Source organism: Falco rusticolus, chromosome W, assembly GCF_015220075.1.
Source record: "Falco rusticolus isolate bFalRus1 chromosome W, bFalRus1.pri, whole genome shotgun sequence".
In the NCBI taxonomy this organism is placed as follows: Eukaryota; Metazoa; Chordata; class Aves; order Falconiformes; family Falconidae; genus Falco; species Falco rusticolus.
The window spans coordinates 15,442,434-15,459,745 of record NC_051209.1 but is presented as its reverse complement, the minus strand read 5'-3'; the positions used below and the strand labels follow the sequence as shown (position 1 = coordinate 15,459,745).

The 17,312-nt window shown below is 41.0% G+C and overlaps 1 long non-coding RNA gene across 1 annotated transcript; it reads left to right on the top strand.

Moving 5' to 3' along the window:
- Positions 1 to 1,924: 1,924 nt before the first annotated feature.
- On the top strand, positions 1,925 to 15,530 carry LOC119140935. The gene is made up of 3 exons (XR_005101783.1): positions 1,925 to 1,934; positions 13,268 to 13,272; positions 15,448 to 15,530. It is a non-coding gene; the product is annotated as an uncharacterized LOC119140935 (long non-coding RNA).
- The last annotated feature ends 1,782 nt before the right edge of the window (positions 15,531 to 17,312 follow it).

Sequence of the window (17,312 nt, the reverse complement as noted above, 5' to 3'; positions counted from 1 at the left end):
GCCTTGCATATGTCCTTCACAACAGCCGCAGCTTGTTACAGCTTTGGCCTGCTCGGCCTGCTATTACAACAAAGTTACTTGGTCTGGATTGCTCATAATATGTCTGTTGTCTTCCAGCCACTCCACAGATCACAACAATCGGAAGGACTGGTGGGATGCTGCCTGGACCTGGGTCCATAGGGACATCTTGGACCCGTGGTGGTATCTATAATCCTCTTTCCTTTTTTACTTTACTTTTTCTTCCCTTCCTGTCACTCTATCTATTGCATGCCGCTTTACAGGCAAACAGTAAAGTTGCGCAATTTGATCAAAGCATAACCCCTTGGCATGGTCGCCTTGATTTTTTGCACTTCGAGATCATAGTAAACGAACCATCACGAGTCCACTGAATGGACTGTGACAGGGGTGGAGAACTGTGTTTACATTTTTTCTGCCCTTTTATCACAAAAATGAAGTGCAGTAGATTAACTAGTCAGAGAAGCATTCTAGAAGAATTTGTACAGCTGAAGTGGTGAACTATATAGCACAAATACACATCAGGCTGAAACCCAAGAGCTAGTGAATGGAGTTGAAGGAGTGATGTGCATGCACAAATTAAAAGTGTAATTTTTCAGATTAAGTCAGTCAGTTCAGGGGAGACGAGACTAGCAGCTCTAGGACCATAACGTTGCTGAGCCTTTTGTTGTCACAGCAGTCTTGACAACATTCAAGGACTGAACTCTTCATTTATGAATCAGACAAATTCCCTTTTCAATAATCCTTTGACTAGCACAGGCGGTTTGATTTGGAAGAGATTTGCAGCTAGAGAGAGCACCTGGAAATATCTGGGCTGAAAGTTGAGGGTTTTCCTACAGAAAGTATAAGACTAGGGGTCCTCAAACTTTTTAAACGGGGGGCCGGCGCGCAGATGAAATGGCAGGAATTAATCTGTGGCTGCTTGGTTTCCCCCCCCAAGCCCCGGCGTGGGGGGGGGGGGGGGAGGGCAGGGGGGTTCTGTAAATACAGGGGGCCGGATTGAGGACCCTGGGGGGTCGTATCCGGCCCGTGGGCCGTAGTTTGAGTACCCCTGTATAAGACCCTGTGCCTTTTACAAGTCTTTGGGAATAACTGAATGCTTTAACACAAGTAAAGAGAGGAGAGTAGAATAGAATATTTTCATTGGGAAGGGACCTACAAGGATCATCTAGTCCAACTGCCTGACCAACCCAGAGTTGACCAAGTTAAAGCATGTTCTTAAGGGCAGTGTCCAGATGTCTCTTAAACACTGACAGGCTTGGGCCGTTGACCACCTCTCTAGGAAGCCCATTTCAGTGTTTGACCACCCTCTTGGTAAAGAAATGCTTCCTAATGTCCTGTATAAACCTCCTCTGGTGCAGCTTTGAAAGGTACCTGACTAGGAGTCTACTGAAACAATTTTTATCTCTGGGCACAGAAGCAGTATCTTGGCAACAGGTTGTACTGACTTCCTTGGCCCCAGTTCCTGCTCCTCTACCATAGCTCTGGCTACTTATCCAGTTTCTTTTCCAGTACTCCAAGCCATAGGAAAATTTCCACCCTGTAGCAACCAGGAGTGCACATGCAGCACATCCTGCTGTGCCCAGTCCCTTCCCACAGGGAGCTACAAAGGGATATTGGAGCTGCCGCCACAAGATGCAGTGTGAGCACCGTGCCTCCTGATGAGGCTGAATGTGAGGACGTGACCATGTTTATGGGAAGAGATGATTCAATGCCTGCTTGCCTGCTCTTCTTTATTTATAGTTGGACCACACCTGCCTCAATTTCTAACAAGTTGTTATTCATTGTTGATGAATATTGAATTGAATGCCTTTTACTTCCACACACTGCAGCTGTAATGTGGCAGGAGACAGCCCCTGTTTTGCAGAATTTACCATTGACAAGACACAGGCCAGAAGGGGACTGAGTGACACAGAGATGTGGCAAAGGAACCCAATTTCTAAAATCTCAATCCATTGACTGGGCGGGCAAGTCATTCCTTGCAGGAGACATCACTTTGCCTGTTACAGCAGTATAGCTGTTTACAGGAGACTATTCGCACACCTTCAAGACTTTTGGTGATTCATTAGCCACTCAGATCCCAGAGAGCACAAGCAGGTCAAAGCCTTAGCTGTGTGACAGATTAGTTTACCAAAAAAAAAAAAAAAAGTACTTGAAAGTGCTCAGAAGGGAAAAGCTACTGCACTGCAGAGTTTAGTTGTTAGATGATTCCTCAGACATCCCATACTGGGAATTGTATTAATTACATCTCCTCCCAGGAAGCATTTCAACTCCATCCTCTCCTGCAGAGAACACAGAGGTGAGTAGGGTTAGGGTGCTGAGGGAAGTACCCAAAGCACTAACAAACACACTCATCTCTGGATCATTCTGTACTTCTTGGGGTGGGAAGGGAAATATGAGCTACTGTAAACCTCTGGGATGTTTTCATGTATGAAGGCGGCGCTGCATACATGCAGACTCTGATGTTCTGGTTCTGCCCAGCACATCTCTGGACTTTAGGAGAAAGAGAGCATCCTTATACCTAACCAAGTAACAGACAGAAGGGCTGAATGAGGAGAAAGTGCTTATTAAATGCCTTTTCATTAGAAAAGAGATTTAAGAGTGTTAAGTTTTAAAAGGGTGGGGTGAATCACAAACTCACTGAAGAAAAATCTGCATGGACTTTCTCAATTGCAACGGAATATCATACATGTGCATTCCTGTCTCATTGTAACCAGTGCAGGGTTTATCCCTCCAAAAGTTGTTCCAAAATTAAATTTATAAAAAGTGGGATAGATTGAGACGCAGACAGAAACACTTTGATTTCTTTGTTCCCTTTCCATGAACATTAATGCATTTCCTAGGTGCTGCCGTTGTGACATGCCATGGACGGGGGCAGGACGTGCGCTCACCTGGTGCTCAGCCCCGCCACATACAGATGAATGCTTTCAGAAAGGCTGCAGGTGACACACACACACAAAGTGAAATTACAGCTGCCCCTTGTCAAATGCAGCAACATGGGCCAATAATAGCTGCTTACTCCATCAGTGAATCACGCAGTCATTGCGTCAGAGACCTACTCAATGGTGTTGTAGTATTAGGGGGAGAAAGGTAACGTAGTTGCCAGAGACAGCGTGAAACTGGCAGTTTATCACCAACACTTCCTCCCCACCTAGACTTCAGAAATGTTTGCCTTCTATCACACTAATTCCTTTACAATTTCCTATTCACAACCTTTGTCACTCATCCGAAAAAAAGGAGTACAGGGTATGTACCAGACTGAAAAAGCATCGGGTATGAATAAATTATCACGTGTGAAAGCAATAGATTTAGCTTTAGTTGCAAGAAACAAAGGGAAACCAATACCAGAAACATTTTCAGATATTACAGTTTCTAAAGGTATTGTTATTCTGATGATAACACCATGGGAAGTTTTAAATCATGAGTGAACTGTGGTAGCTACTTTATAAAAAAAAGACAAATGGCAATCTTGCCCTTGAGAATCTGGTGTAACAAATAAGAGGAAATCAGAGGAGACAGCTAAATGGGTTTTCATAAAGAAGTTTTGAGACAATATGGGTTTATGTGAAAATGCAATGGAGTTTTTATCCAGTTTCTTACTATCCCAAGTAGCTCCATACCACAACTGTTTTATCTCCATTCTTTAAAAAAAGTACCACTTTTACAATTTCTTGATAAGTGGTCATGTTAACATAAGGGGAATTTATTTGCCTTTATAAATCTTAGAGCATCAGTCTAGCTTTGTCACGTAAATAAACCACGTAATAGGTTTTCTAAAGACAGGTAACACAAGTGGACTAATCATCCCCAGCTTGATGAATTGAATCCAAGAAATGCCTCTGTCTTTCCACTAACTAGAGAGGGAGATTAGTAACCTGGGTTCAGCTGGGATAGGGCTAATTCTCTTCCTAGTAGCTGGTACAGTGCTTTGTTTTTGGTTTAGAATGATAATAATGTTTATAACACACTGATATTTTAGTTGTTGCTAAGCAGTGGTCAAGGACTCTTCAGCTTGTCATACTGCCCTGCCAGTGAGCAGGTTGGGAGGCACAAGAAGCTGGGAGGGGACACAGCCAGGACAGTTAAGCTGCACTGGCCAAAGGGACATTCCATACCATATGACCCAGTATATAAACTCAGCATATAAACTGGGGGAAAGCTAGCCAGGGGCTGCTGCTTGGGGTCTGGCTGGCCATCGGTCAGCATTTGTTTAGTATGTTCTAATTCTTTTACTGTTGTCATAGAATCATTTAGGTTGGAAAAGACCTTTCAGATCATCAGGTCCAACTGTTAACCCAGGACTATGAAGCCCATCACTAAACCATGTCTTAAGCATTGCTCCTACCTTTTTTTTTCTTTTTAAACACTTCTAGGGATGGTGATTGTACCACCTCCCTGGGCAGCCTGTTCCAATTCTTGACCACCCTTTTAGTGAAAAAGCTTTTCCTAATACCCAGTCTAAACCTCCTTGACACAGCTTGAGGCCATAACACTGCTACTATTGTTAATAACAATTATTATTCATTAAAATTATTATTATTGTTACTATTATTTTCCCTTCCTTTGCTATCTTATTAAACTGGTTTTATCTCAACCCATGATTGTTTCCCCCCGCTCCCCGATTCCCTCCCCCATCTCACTGAGGGGGAGTGAGTAAATGACAGTGTGGTGATTAGTTGCCAGCTGGGCTTAAGCCACAACAGTCCTTTTTGGTGCCCTATGTGAGGCTCAAAGTGTTTGAGATGCAAACAGATTTGATTGGAATGTGCTAGATGGAATTTATAGCTGTTATTGCTGTTTAGCTATGAATTGCCAGGCTTCTGTGCTTGCCATGGGGTTTGCTTGCCTTACTGTATACTAGAGTTCAGTTTCCGTTAGTGGCTGCTTTTTGCTTTCACTGCTTATCATCTTACTGTACTGTGCCCAGGAATGTTTTGATGAAAGCAATGGTCATGCACTTGAGCTGGCAGATAGACAAGGCATTGCTGCTGTACTGGACAGGCTAGGAATCCTGTGAGAACTTGAGTCAAAGGGGCTATGACCTGTGGATGAGTCATTGTTGGAGCAGGACACCCCAAAGCATCTGTGGCTGAGGATAAATCCATGCTGCAGCAGGTACACCTTGAAGCACCAGTGGTTGAGCAGGAGGTCATGCTGGAATACCTCAAAGTGTGTGGCTGTGGATAAGACCATGACAGAGCAGATACTCATGATTGCAGTCCCTCTAGGGGTGTAAGGCCATGCTGCAGCAGATATCTCTGAAGGCATTACAACCCATGGATTAGGCCACAGTGGAACAGGTGCACCTCAAAGCAACTGTGGCTGTGGATAAGTCTATGCTGCAGTAGATGTACCCCTGGAGAGACTGTGGCTCACAGATAAGGCACCACTTGGAGCAGGTACAGCCCTACGGGACTGCAGTCTGTGGATAAATTCAAGCCAGAGCAGGGCAATGGAAGGAGGGAGTTCTTTGCAGTGTTAAACCCTATGGGCTGGTCCAAAAGGACAAGGGGGGGAGGTTGTAATAGAAATACCTTTAAATTGTTGTAATCCATAACTGGAGTTGTATTTTGTAGGAATTACTATAGCAGAAGCCACCTTAACCAACGTAGGACAAACCTTATAAGAACCAGCATAAGTTCAGTAGTGACCTGTTGCAGCACTCCCAAAGCTAGCCAGCTGCAACAAGGGTTTTACCATCCCTTACCAGTTTAACTCCAATAAGTAGTTCCCACACCTTAGCCCAGCACAGCCACCAATCTCCACAAGGTTTCAACAGTTCATCTACTGTCCATGCTGTTTCTTCATCCTCTTCAGGCCAGTCCACCCTGCTTCTCACCTCTGCTGCATCCACCTCTGGGCCCCCCTGCTTCTCCCTGGGCCTATCCTTTTGTCTCTCCTACATCCAGAGCACTCTCTCTGCTTCTTCCAGATCTCTCTTCATCCAGGACCCTTCTACTTCTACCACCACCACAACCACCACCACCACCATCAGCCAACCCACTGCTCCTGAATCAAGCCCACAGCTGTACATTATCAATGTTAATTAACCTGCCTTCATTCCTCTATAATTCCTCTACAGTGACTCAATCTGAGTTGGCTTTGGTGCCCAGTAACTCCATGCAACACACTGTTATAGATTTGCTAATAAGTTAAGATTGATTGACTTTATTTGATTATTTGATTTTATAAAAATTATTTTATAAAATAGAAATATAGAAGGATAAGAAATATATTTTAATGAAACTTATAGTTGCACAGTAAAAGCTGCTATGAGATCTTCTGTACATCCCGTACCAAGGCTAGAAGAATGGGCTAGAACCATTGTTAAAACTTAGGTAATAAATTTAGGGTTTGAAAGGTTTCTTTGTATTTGACTAGTCTTCTGTATGTAGAAGGTGTATTGAAATGTCAGAATATAAGATTAATGGAAACCAGGGAGAGTCGACTGGAACAGCTTGTGGTTACCTGCCAAGAAACCGTGAACTTTAGTAAAAGGTAATTCCGGCAGGGGGAGATCGCGACCACCGACTCATATACCACCTACCCAAATCGTACCCCAGACCCATTTCTAGACCTTTCTAAGCTCTACTGCGCAGATTTGGATATAGGAGGAGAATATGTTAAGGATTTACGGGAAATATTATGATTATGCATGAATACTTAATGAATAGGTATGAATAAGTTCTATATATGGTGTTTGATTTTGAAACTTGGTGTGCGTTGATCGTGAGAGGACTCGCTCACGCACCCGGCCGTCAATAAAGAAGTGTCTGCTTATCTACATCACATTGGTGTTGATAAGTTCTTCATTCCGAGATTTCGGTAACAACACCACCTCTCCTTGTCCTGAGTGACCACCATAACAGATGGAACCCAAAGTCTGGAATAAAATAACTCAATAGACATTTTAAAGACATTGTATAGGGGTGGCCTATGGACAAAGGGAACAATATCTGTGTATTATATCAAAGAATGGGAAGGGTGGTGGTGGGTAATGAAGATGCAGTTGATAGTGTGGCACCTGAGCACGATACAAATGGTATGGAATGAGGTGGAGAATGCGCTGCTTTTGGATGGGATAGTTTTCTTCCCAGTAGCTACTCTGAGGTTATGTTTTGGATTTGTGCTGAAAATAGTGTTGATAATTTAGGGATGTTTTAGTTATTGCTGGGCAGGTCTTACATAGCATCAAGGCCTTTTCTGATCCTCACGCCACCTCACCTGTGAGGAGGTTGGGGGTGCACAAAAAGTTGGGAGGTTGGCATACAAAGCTGGGGGGAGAAGGAAGGGGGGTACACACATTTGCGGTTATGACATTTCTCTTCCCAAGTCACTGTTATGTGTGATGGAGCCCTGCTGTCTTAGGGATGGCTGAACACCTGCCTGCCCGTGGGGAGCAGTGAATGAATTCCTTGTTTGCTGTGCTTGCATGTGCGGCTTTTGCTTTAAACTGTCTTTATCTCAACCTACAAGTTTTCTCACTTTTACTCTTCCACGTGTCTTCCCCCATCCCAACATGGGGGGATTAGAGTGAGCAGCTGCATGGGGTTTGGTTGCTAGCTGGGGTTAAACCACAACTTGATATTTAGCTAAACTTTCTTCATATGGCTAAAATTAGGTTAAATGAATCTTGAGTGGAATAATGAGGACTCTGAAAAGACTTTTTATGAAGACATGGAAGTTAATCCAGCTGATATTAAAGGTCTCATACCTGTTAGAGCTAACCAGGTATCTGGATGTCTGTCCATATATCAGGTCCATTTACCAGAAGTGAGTGATCTTTACAATTAAGGTTGCTTTGGTACTTGTATATAAGCATTCCCAACCTCCTGCCTTCTAATAAGAAAGACTTCTTAACAAATTGCTCTCCCTTGTAGCCAAGCATGTCTCTTAAAATGTTTTTTCCATTAATTCATCTAATAATTTAAAATACTGATTGAAATGCTTAATCTGGGATTATGGCCACTGTTTCCTTCCTCTCTCAACCAATGGAAGGAGGTAGACCAGAAGGTACTCAGATCATACAAAGCTACCATACATATTCTACCCTACCTTCTTGGGTACCTGTTTTGATTATGTTACAAGTATATGTAAGTATCAGCTGAATTTAAAACCTGGATAACCTCAGATAAAGTCTCAATTAAAACAAAAAAAGAATCAATGACACATGATCAACCTTTGTTTCCTACTTAACAGGAGATGGCGTATTAAGATTTTTGCTCAAACTTTTGACAAATTTATTTAACAATACATGAAGTAATCAATCTATATGAGAACTGAGGACATTAAGTTTTGGATGTATTTTCCATCAGGTGCTGAATAGAGATGTTTTTTCCAAAGTTAATAAGATCTTTAAAGTTACAGTTTCTAAGATTAACTAAATTTAAATAACAATGTGTAGCAATCAAGAGGAGCATATCAGCACCACCAAATACACAATCATTTCCTAATTATTGAGTGCTAAATACAAAACCTTTGTAAATGCTTTGTTTGGATCCGCATAGCTGCAGTATTTCAATAAAATTTATACCTAGATTTGAGATGAAAAGATTTGGATATATATGCAACAAACCGAAGAAACATGAGGAAAGATCTTGCGTGTTTCAGTGTATAAGTGCCCAGGGGGGAAAAAAAAAAATGTTCTTTCAGGTCTTGCACATCTCTCAGTGCATTCCAGAATATTAAGATATGAACAAATGACTATGAATAAATCTGTTGGTGCAACATAAAAGTGAGCATTTCCTGTACAAGCTAAAACATGCCTAACTTATATGATTAAATAGCTGGTCTAAACAAAAAGGTGGAGGTGGGACCTTTACTTCTCTAGGACTTCCCACATAGAATTATTATTGAGAAGTGCTCTGGCAACAGCTCATAACCCATAACATCTTGATGTGAAGTATCACTTGATTTCATTTTATTTCATCTGTCTAACCTCAAAATATAAGGGTTTAGATTGATGCTTTCCACCTCCTCCTCAGCCATTCTCACTTAAGATCTAATAATACATTAAAGAAGCTCAGAGCCCCTTATCCTGCACTATCTTCTTCCTCACACTCTTTTAGCACTTTTAATATTAGAACACTTCAAAAGTCACTGACATTTCTTTATTGAGGTTGCAAATTTTAAAGCTTTTTTTTTTTCCTATTGCAAAGTCCATCTTTTATTAAGTTCTGCAAGGATTAGACATGATCAACTAAAAGCAGAATTGAAATTGCTCTGAATGGCTTATGATTAATAAACTTTTAAATAAACAGTTCACCCAGCTGCATATCTGAAAATGTCAGATGGGTGCACTCGCTGTGGTACTGGAATTAGGTAACAGCATAATTAGTAGTGGTCACCAGAAGGTGTTAATATAGCTGGATCTTATGGTTCTGAGACTAATAAGCACCTAATGTTTTAGATATCTTCTTCCTCATTATTAATGTCTGCCAAGACCCAGCCAGCAATTTTTCATCTGTTCAGGCACATATATCATTCCACCAAACTGTGAGAGAAAAAATCTCCCTTCTTATTTGTGGCAATTGAGATCTATGAGAAGAATCACTGGGAAGTTATAAGGTAGCTCACAGTTTTAATTTCTTCCAAGCCTGGAAAAAATTTAAGCTTCAACCATCAGCTATATAAAGACTGGGAAGATCTGTCCTGTTCAGTAATGTCATGTAATATTGAAAGCATAAGGTTTAATTTCAAAGAATAAGATGATGAGCAGCACTGAACAACCTTTCAAAACATCTTATGCATACAAAGCAGAAGGAAAATTAGGTTGCAATATGTGCTTTCAAGGTCTTTTGAGGTTAAATATTATCCATACATCTAAGCCAATGCTCACAGAGCTTCTTTCTTTTTTGAGAAAATACATTTCCCATCATGGCCCTGATCCATTTATTGTTCATGATGGCATGAGTCCATCTATTTGATTTCCAAAGTACTATAACCTTTTGTAACCTGCATGCACTCCGGGATCACAATTTGTTATTTTCCTACCTAACGTTTCCTCATCTGGATGTGATACTCTATAAATACTTTTCATTATTCAACTTGTTTAATATCAAGCAGTCATCTCTTCTAAAGAGTCCCCGTTTCATGAATAGAAATATCTATAAAGATTCAGAAAAGGAGGGAGGAAAAAAGCAACTCCTTCATGCCTTTAGAAAAAAAAGTAATAAAATAATAATAAACTTGCAAGATAAGGATAATGTATGCTCAAAGTAAAGAAATAAGAGGACACAGATGGAAAAGACCTTTGTGTTATTATTAGGTCAGAAAAAGATAAATAATTTAAAAAGTCAGTCTTTTCACTGTGTGATGTCCTCTGTGTCACATTTGGTACCTACCTGTTTGAGAGTCTAGGGCTGTACATGTTTTCATAAAAAGAATTTTGTTCCCCAGCTTCACCAAGTTATTTGCTGTTTCATCCCTGATAATTCATACTGGACTTGTTCTTCCCTTGCCCCTCGAGATGTACATGTTTTCATCTCCACTTATGTCTCCAGTATTCTGCAGACGATATTATGCCTCAGTTGGCTTGGTGTACAATGAGAAAATAAAAAGTTTCTCAGTGATTCTCCTCTTTCTTGTTGGTAAGTAATAGAGGCAAAAAGTTTGAAACTGTGTCTCTGGGCACCTTCTAGAAATTACAGAAAGAGAAGCTATTCCACAGCCAAGGAAGTCCATTAAGAGATTCATTGACTTCAGCAGGCTTTGGAGCAACACATAATGAATGTAGGCTTATCTCACTGTCTAATGGAGAGCCTCAGATCAATTAAAATTGCAGCTGCTCAAGAGGAGAAAACTATTTGTAAATAAATTATTCCCTGATTATTTCTGATACTCTCCCCAAAGCATTTAACCACTCAATTGACAGTCTACAGAAATGATTATAAATTGGCAAATTTTAATGGTAAGTAATTCAGGGAAACACAAGCTCTGTCTCTCTCTCAAATATGTCCTAGAAAGCTGATTCCGTAGCCCTGATGTATCCTGTTATAGTTGAATTTAAACAAATCGAGTCTGAAATGGATTCACTAAATATTTATTAAGGTAGGAAAGCAAAAGCAGCGCTGGGCGGCCAGGGAGTCGCAGCTCCACCAAGGGCTCGCAAATTCAAGCAAACTGAGCAGCTCTTTTTATCTTCACCGAGGTCGTTTCTGACATCTTCGGTACGCCCCTCTGCTTCTTCTGTTATCGTGGTTTCTTGTCAGACAGAACATTCCCATGTTTGGTGTAGCAAGATAACATTGTGGACATGTCTCTTCTTGTTAAATAGGAAGTTCTTAAGACCCCCACAATGGGTTCGTTCCTCTTGCTTAACTTGGTTGATCAGCAAATTACCTTTAGTTACTTATTACAGTTCCCCCCTTCTTTTATTTATAAATAATTTGCTGATCAAACCTAGACAATACCTCACAAGCTGCATCTAATTCAGGATTTTCATTTGGTATGATTTTCATCTCTAGTTCCGATTGCTTCATCACCATTAGCTGCACTTTTTCCAACTTGCTTTTCACAAAAGTTACAAATTTATTAATGATACAGGTTCCAAAAGTCAGAACCAATAACAACATTATGAGGGGTCCCGCCAAAGTAGAAATTAAAGTAGTCAACCAGGGTGACTGTGGTTGTAAAATTCTTTACCTTTAGCTTTTTCTTTTTACCTTTTTGTTCTTTAATGACTCTGTTGGGTCCCACTGCTTGTGGCGTTTTTAGTTCATGTTTCTGAATAAATATTAAGACCCCTCTATCAGTTCCAGGTTCCAAATATTTTCTTCCCCAGGTTCATCCTAATAGCCATCCATGGTCATTAGGCTGCAGGATTTCTAGTATAACATGCTTACAGTTGCCAAGATGGGGGCCCTCTATGTGTCCATCCCAGCTAGGAGCTGGTGGATTGCATCCTCTGGGTCCCCATGTTATATTTAAAAATCTATTTTTAATGGCTATGTCCCAGTTTGAAGCTATGGTTTCACATCCCCAATATGCACAGTAATAATGATTAGGGAAATTGCAATAGCTTTTCCCTGGATTCAAACTGGGGCAGAGATAAAAAGGTTTTATTGCTCTTTCTCGTCAACCGGGTGGGTCTAGTTCATAAAAGACTAAATCTTCCAATTTATCTTGGAATTTTGGGGGTCCGGCTGTCATGTTATACCGAACTTCTATTGAATCTTCCCATCAACCTAAGGTCCAATTGAAGGGTTGATGTTGTTCTTTTTTTTTTTTTTTTTTTTTTAAAGTCATGGTAATCAATACCATTAATAGGATACTAGCTTTCATTTCCCCACTGTTCAGTACCTCTCTGCCTTCCTCGTCTACTCTTTTGCAGAGAGCAACGGGATATCAATATCTTCTCGGCAGCAGCAGGTAGTCTTCAGGGGAATTTTGCTGTTATCCTGTCAATAATTTCCAAGGTCTAAAGAGTTAGTTATCTCTTAAATATATTTCCACCTGTTTGGTTGTTGTGCCCATTTCCAGGAGAATCTTATAGTACACTGTCTTAAAACTCTATACCAGTCTTTCATATACTTCTCAAAGTTCAGGTACTGACAGTTCCCGTCCACGAAATAATTTACGAATTTCCGCTTGATCCTCTGGTCCCCTGGTACGTATCGAATCATTGTGACATTTCATACAGTAAGGTTGTCTCTTAAAATAAACACAGGACCAATCTCTATTACAATTTAGACATCGGCAAACAACCCAACATAAATGTCCGGAAGTGGGGTGTTTTAAGTTGGGTATTCCCTGGAGATCTCCTATTCTAGGTGATTCGGGTATCTCCGTCTCTGTGTTGTTTTGCAGTCAGCCAACAATGTTGAGACAGCACAGTCCCAATAAGGTCCTTCACACCACCCCGTGGCTCAACATTGCTGCTCCATGGGTGGCATAGATAGAGATAGAGAAAAGATTCTGCCAACTATACAAACGAGGTTAACAATCTTTATCTAAGCATTAAACCCATTTACCATTATCAATAAACAATAACAGGCAATAACTAAAAATGACTAACAATAACTATAAATCCCTAACAAACGTTAGCTAACAATTCAAAACTCAAACATGTCATAAGCTAATTTCAAAACATTATCATAACAGGATTACATAAAAAAACAAAATAAAACATTTCTTAGCATATATAAGGTTTGTTTGTGGGGGTTAAGAATCAAGAGCCAAGAGGTGGGCATTTAAAAGGGTAAATCTTCATGCCCCTTTAAGGTTAGGCTGCACATGCATTTTCATTGTGCAGTTTTGGTCAGGGCATTAGCCTGAATCTTGACCAGGAGGGTCACGGACCAATTTGTTTGTCTCACCACAAACAATCCTTATCATTTTGGAAAAGATGGGAGCAGGAGACGACACACTTTGTACGGTTTTGCTGTTCAGCCTTCGTCTCATAGTGACTACAGTAACCATCAGTATGTGTTTTTGTGAGTATTTTTGGTCGCACCAGTACAGAAGAGTGCGATCTCTTCCTCGCAATCTTCCCCAAGTAGTGGAACCCATGGGATACCAAGCAGAGTGCGAGACACTGTTATATAAACAAAAGAAAACTGTTGATCTCCAGCAAAGTTACCATGTGACTTGTTATTTGTTTCTGTTCATCTTCGTTACCTCGTGAAGAAAAATACCAAGGACCAGACACGGACTATCATGGAGGGAACAGATGGAGTTACCACCCCGACATTATTCAGGACTGTGCTGGACTCACGAGTGAAGAAGCCTGTTTTCCACGTCACATGAGACTTTGCTGGACTGTTATTCTGTTATTCAACTTCTAGTTCATGTTTGTTAATAAACTGTTATTTGTTGTTTACTGGTTGTCAAATGATTCATTGAATTTACTTTGCATCCAACACACGGTTTTCAAAATAAATCAAAAGGGTTGGGTAATACTTATATTAATAACCTACAAAAACCAAAACCTAAAACAATACTTATAGCTATATGTTTCACTTAGGTAATAATAAAAATAAATATTATTTAAATGAACTATAAACACTATAGTTCCTTAACACATTCCTTTTTTTTTTTTTTTTTTTTTTTTTTCATGCGTCACTATCATGGCTAGACTATAGGGTTTTTGCATGCACGGTCTTTCCAGATTTTTCCAACACATTCCATGGGGCTTTAAAATTGCGCATGCGCATGTTCAAAGGCATACACAGATCATTCGTGTGATAAAAAATGGCTACTGCATGTCCAGATGAAGTCCCAGACCCATTTTCCGAGCTTACCACTCCGGTAAGTCTGTTAATGGTAACATTTATGGCACTATGGTCAAACGATAGGTCCCTGTTTTCAATGTAATGCTTTCTCACCACCAGACCGCCACGTCACCTGCCAGGGAAGAAGGGTCTGGAGTGCACATTTCCCCCTCTGAACATTATGTAAGGTGAGTGTTCTGAACATTCTGTAAGGTGAGTGTTCTCAAAACGTTTAACCTATATGGTTCATTAGAAAGGGGATCAAAACTTTTTTTTTTTTTCCTGTTGTTGTTTAGGCAGAGGGTGCGTTTTTCTGTCGTCACACATCAAGAACTTATGGTGGAGGAGGAAAAGTATAAAAGGTGTTACCATATCCTTGCCTATGCGTTCCTGGCGGTTGTTTTTGCTGCTATTTTATTTTTATTCTTACTCAGCCTACATTGTTATCTGAATTGTTAAGAGTAAGAGTCAATTGTTGCTGCGGGCATTTCGGGCGAGCGGGAGTCAGATTCAAATACTCACAGAGTTCAAGATCTGATCCGTTTATTGTACAAACCAGGTAGACTTTTATAAGGCATTCTATAAGCGTGCAATAATGTGATTGGCTATTTTACAAGCGTATAATAATATGATTGGTTAACAATTGTTTACTGGGAAGATTTCTGTTTCTGCTTGTTCTGGCACGTAGGCTCTTTTCTGCGGTTTCCCAGCTCCTCTTATCACGTCCCGTTGGCCTTGGTTTTATGCCAACATCTGCAATTTGTTCCTCTTTCTTCATTCCACTGTTCTGGTCGCAACCTCGTCTTATTTCTTCAGTATTTTTCCACTTGCTTCAGAGTTCAGTATAATCATTCAATACAGCAAGAGCCCCAACACCTCCCCCTTTCTTTTTAAATACAGCATTAATACTGCGTTCCACACAGCTCTGAAAACATTGTAAAAGGCAAGGGACTAAAAGCAACAAAAGAATAACAAACAACAATATAGACAGACCTTGTTTCAATAAATCCCTCAACCACCCTCAATTCTTGTTGAGGTAAATAAATTGATACATTTAAACGGTAAATCAACTGTTGCAAAAAATACGTATTTTTAACAAGCGTAGTATTCCACCAGGTACAGTTATCTCCAAGGCCATGATTCGTGTCATTATACTGCCGATCTAACCAACCCCAATATGATTGATTTATAGCCGTATAGTTTACTCCCAAAGGCTCAAAAGCTAGTTCAAAGCAGAAACGCATTTCTTGTAGGTGAAATCTTAAGCAATTTTTTTTTTCTTTTTTTTTTTATTTTTTTTTTCTTTTTTTTTCTTTTTTTTTTTTTTTTCTTTTTCTTTTTTTTTTTTTTTGGGGGGGGGGTTGTAATCAAGTCCGTATTTTTCCTTGAGAAGCTTAAGCTGTTCCTCTTGTTTCAGGAGAGTTTCCAACTCTGATTTGTCGAATAGGTCCGTATTTCCCAAAAATATCATACATTTCCTCCGCTGTGATTTCATACGGCAGGTTCCGAATATAAAGGATCCGATTGACCTCTGGGGGCAGCCAGATGTTAGCTCGCTTGGCCGCTTGCATTGCCATGGCGCCGATCGGAGGGGGGGTGGGGTGTGGGGTGCCGCCTTGGAGAGAAACCGCGGCCGGGACGGGGCCTGCCGGGCCGCACGCCGCCGCTCGCCGCTTGTTCCTTTTCAGGACACCAGGGTGGTAATTCATCATCTAATCCCCACGCTATTCGTTCAGCAGTGGTCAGTACTGGATAAGCTTTGGATGTATAATCGGGGAAATTTTCACACGGAGGTTGTCCCTCTGGCTCTTCCTCCGACTGAGCAGTAGGATCGCCGGGAGACCGCACTGCAGCCTTAACAGCTGCAGCGACTTGAGCCTCGCCGTGTAACTGCGCGACCATACCCCGTACAGCTCGATACGTGCGAGCCAAAGTCTTTACCCCCTTAGTCCCAACTTGCACAGATTCCCATAAGTCCTCTCCTACTTTCTTCCATGTGTCATTATTATATACATCTTGCGTAGAAGCAAGGTAACCACGGCGGCGACTCCAACATAGCAGATCAACTACCGCCTGCCGTGAGACTGGCGTTTCAGTTTTTTCTGCCAGTTTCATCAAACTGTCTACGATTGCTTTTTTCCACCACTGATGCAGTGATTCCCATCCTGCTTAAATTTCCTGACTCACCGGTCAGCCGTGCACGTTCCGCCTTTCTTCGGGCGCCCAGCTCTCTCTCCGCTGGCAGCAGGATCCTCGCCGGCTCCGCAGCTCGTAACACGATCCTTAATGAATCCTCCTGACCTTTTAACCGATCCTGTCGACCCTCATCGGATCACGTCGGGGGTCACCAGATGCTGCGGGCATTTCGGGCGAGCGGGAGTCAGATTCAAATACTCACAGAGTTCAAGATCTGATCCGTTTATTGTACAAACCAGGTAGACTTTTATAAGGCATTCTATAAGCGTGCAATAATGTGGTTGGCTATTTTACAAGCGTATAATAATATGATTGGTTAACAATTGTTTACTGGGAAGATTTCTGTTTCTGCTTGTTCTGGCACGTAGGCTCTTTTCTGCGGTTTCCCAGCTCCTCTTATCACGTCCCGTTGGCCTTGGTTTTGTGCCAACATCTGCAATTTGTTCCTCTTTCTTCATTCCACTGTTCTGGTCGCAACCTCGTCTTATTTCTTCAGTATTTTTCCACTTGCTTCAGAGTTCAGTATAATCATTCAATACAGCAAGAGCCCCAACAAATTGTTCCCCTATTCTTGTTGGCTATTAAATTGTTATTGTGTGTACATTTTGGCGTACTACTCTAATTTGTTTAACGCCATCAGGTGAAACCATAGTAGCAAATTGCATGTTAGTTATAACGTGTTGAATTAATCTTATAAAACATGGAACAGCACATGGCAAAAACAATAAGGTGGCTAATCCACATAACAAATAAAATAAAATTTGTTTTACCCAGGGGCTCCCGAGTAGCCAGGAAAACAAGTCAATATTCCAGTCTTTCCAAGTTCGGACAGAAACATGGGCTAACTTCCCTATCTCTGATGTGATTTGTTTAACTACCTCACCATTGTCA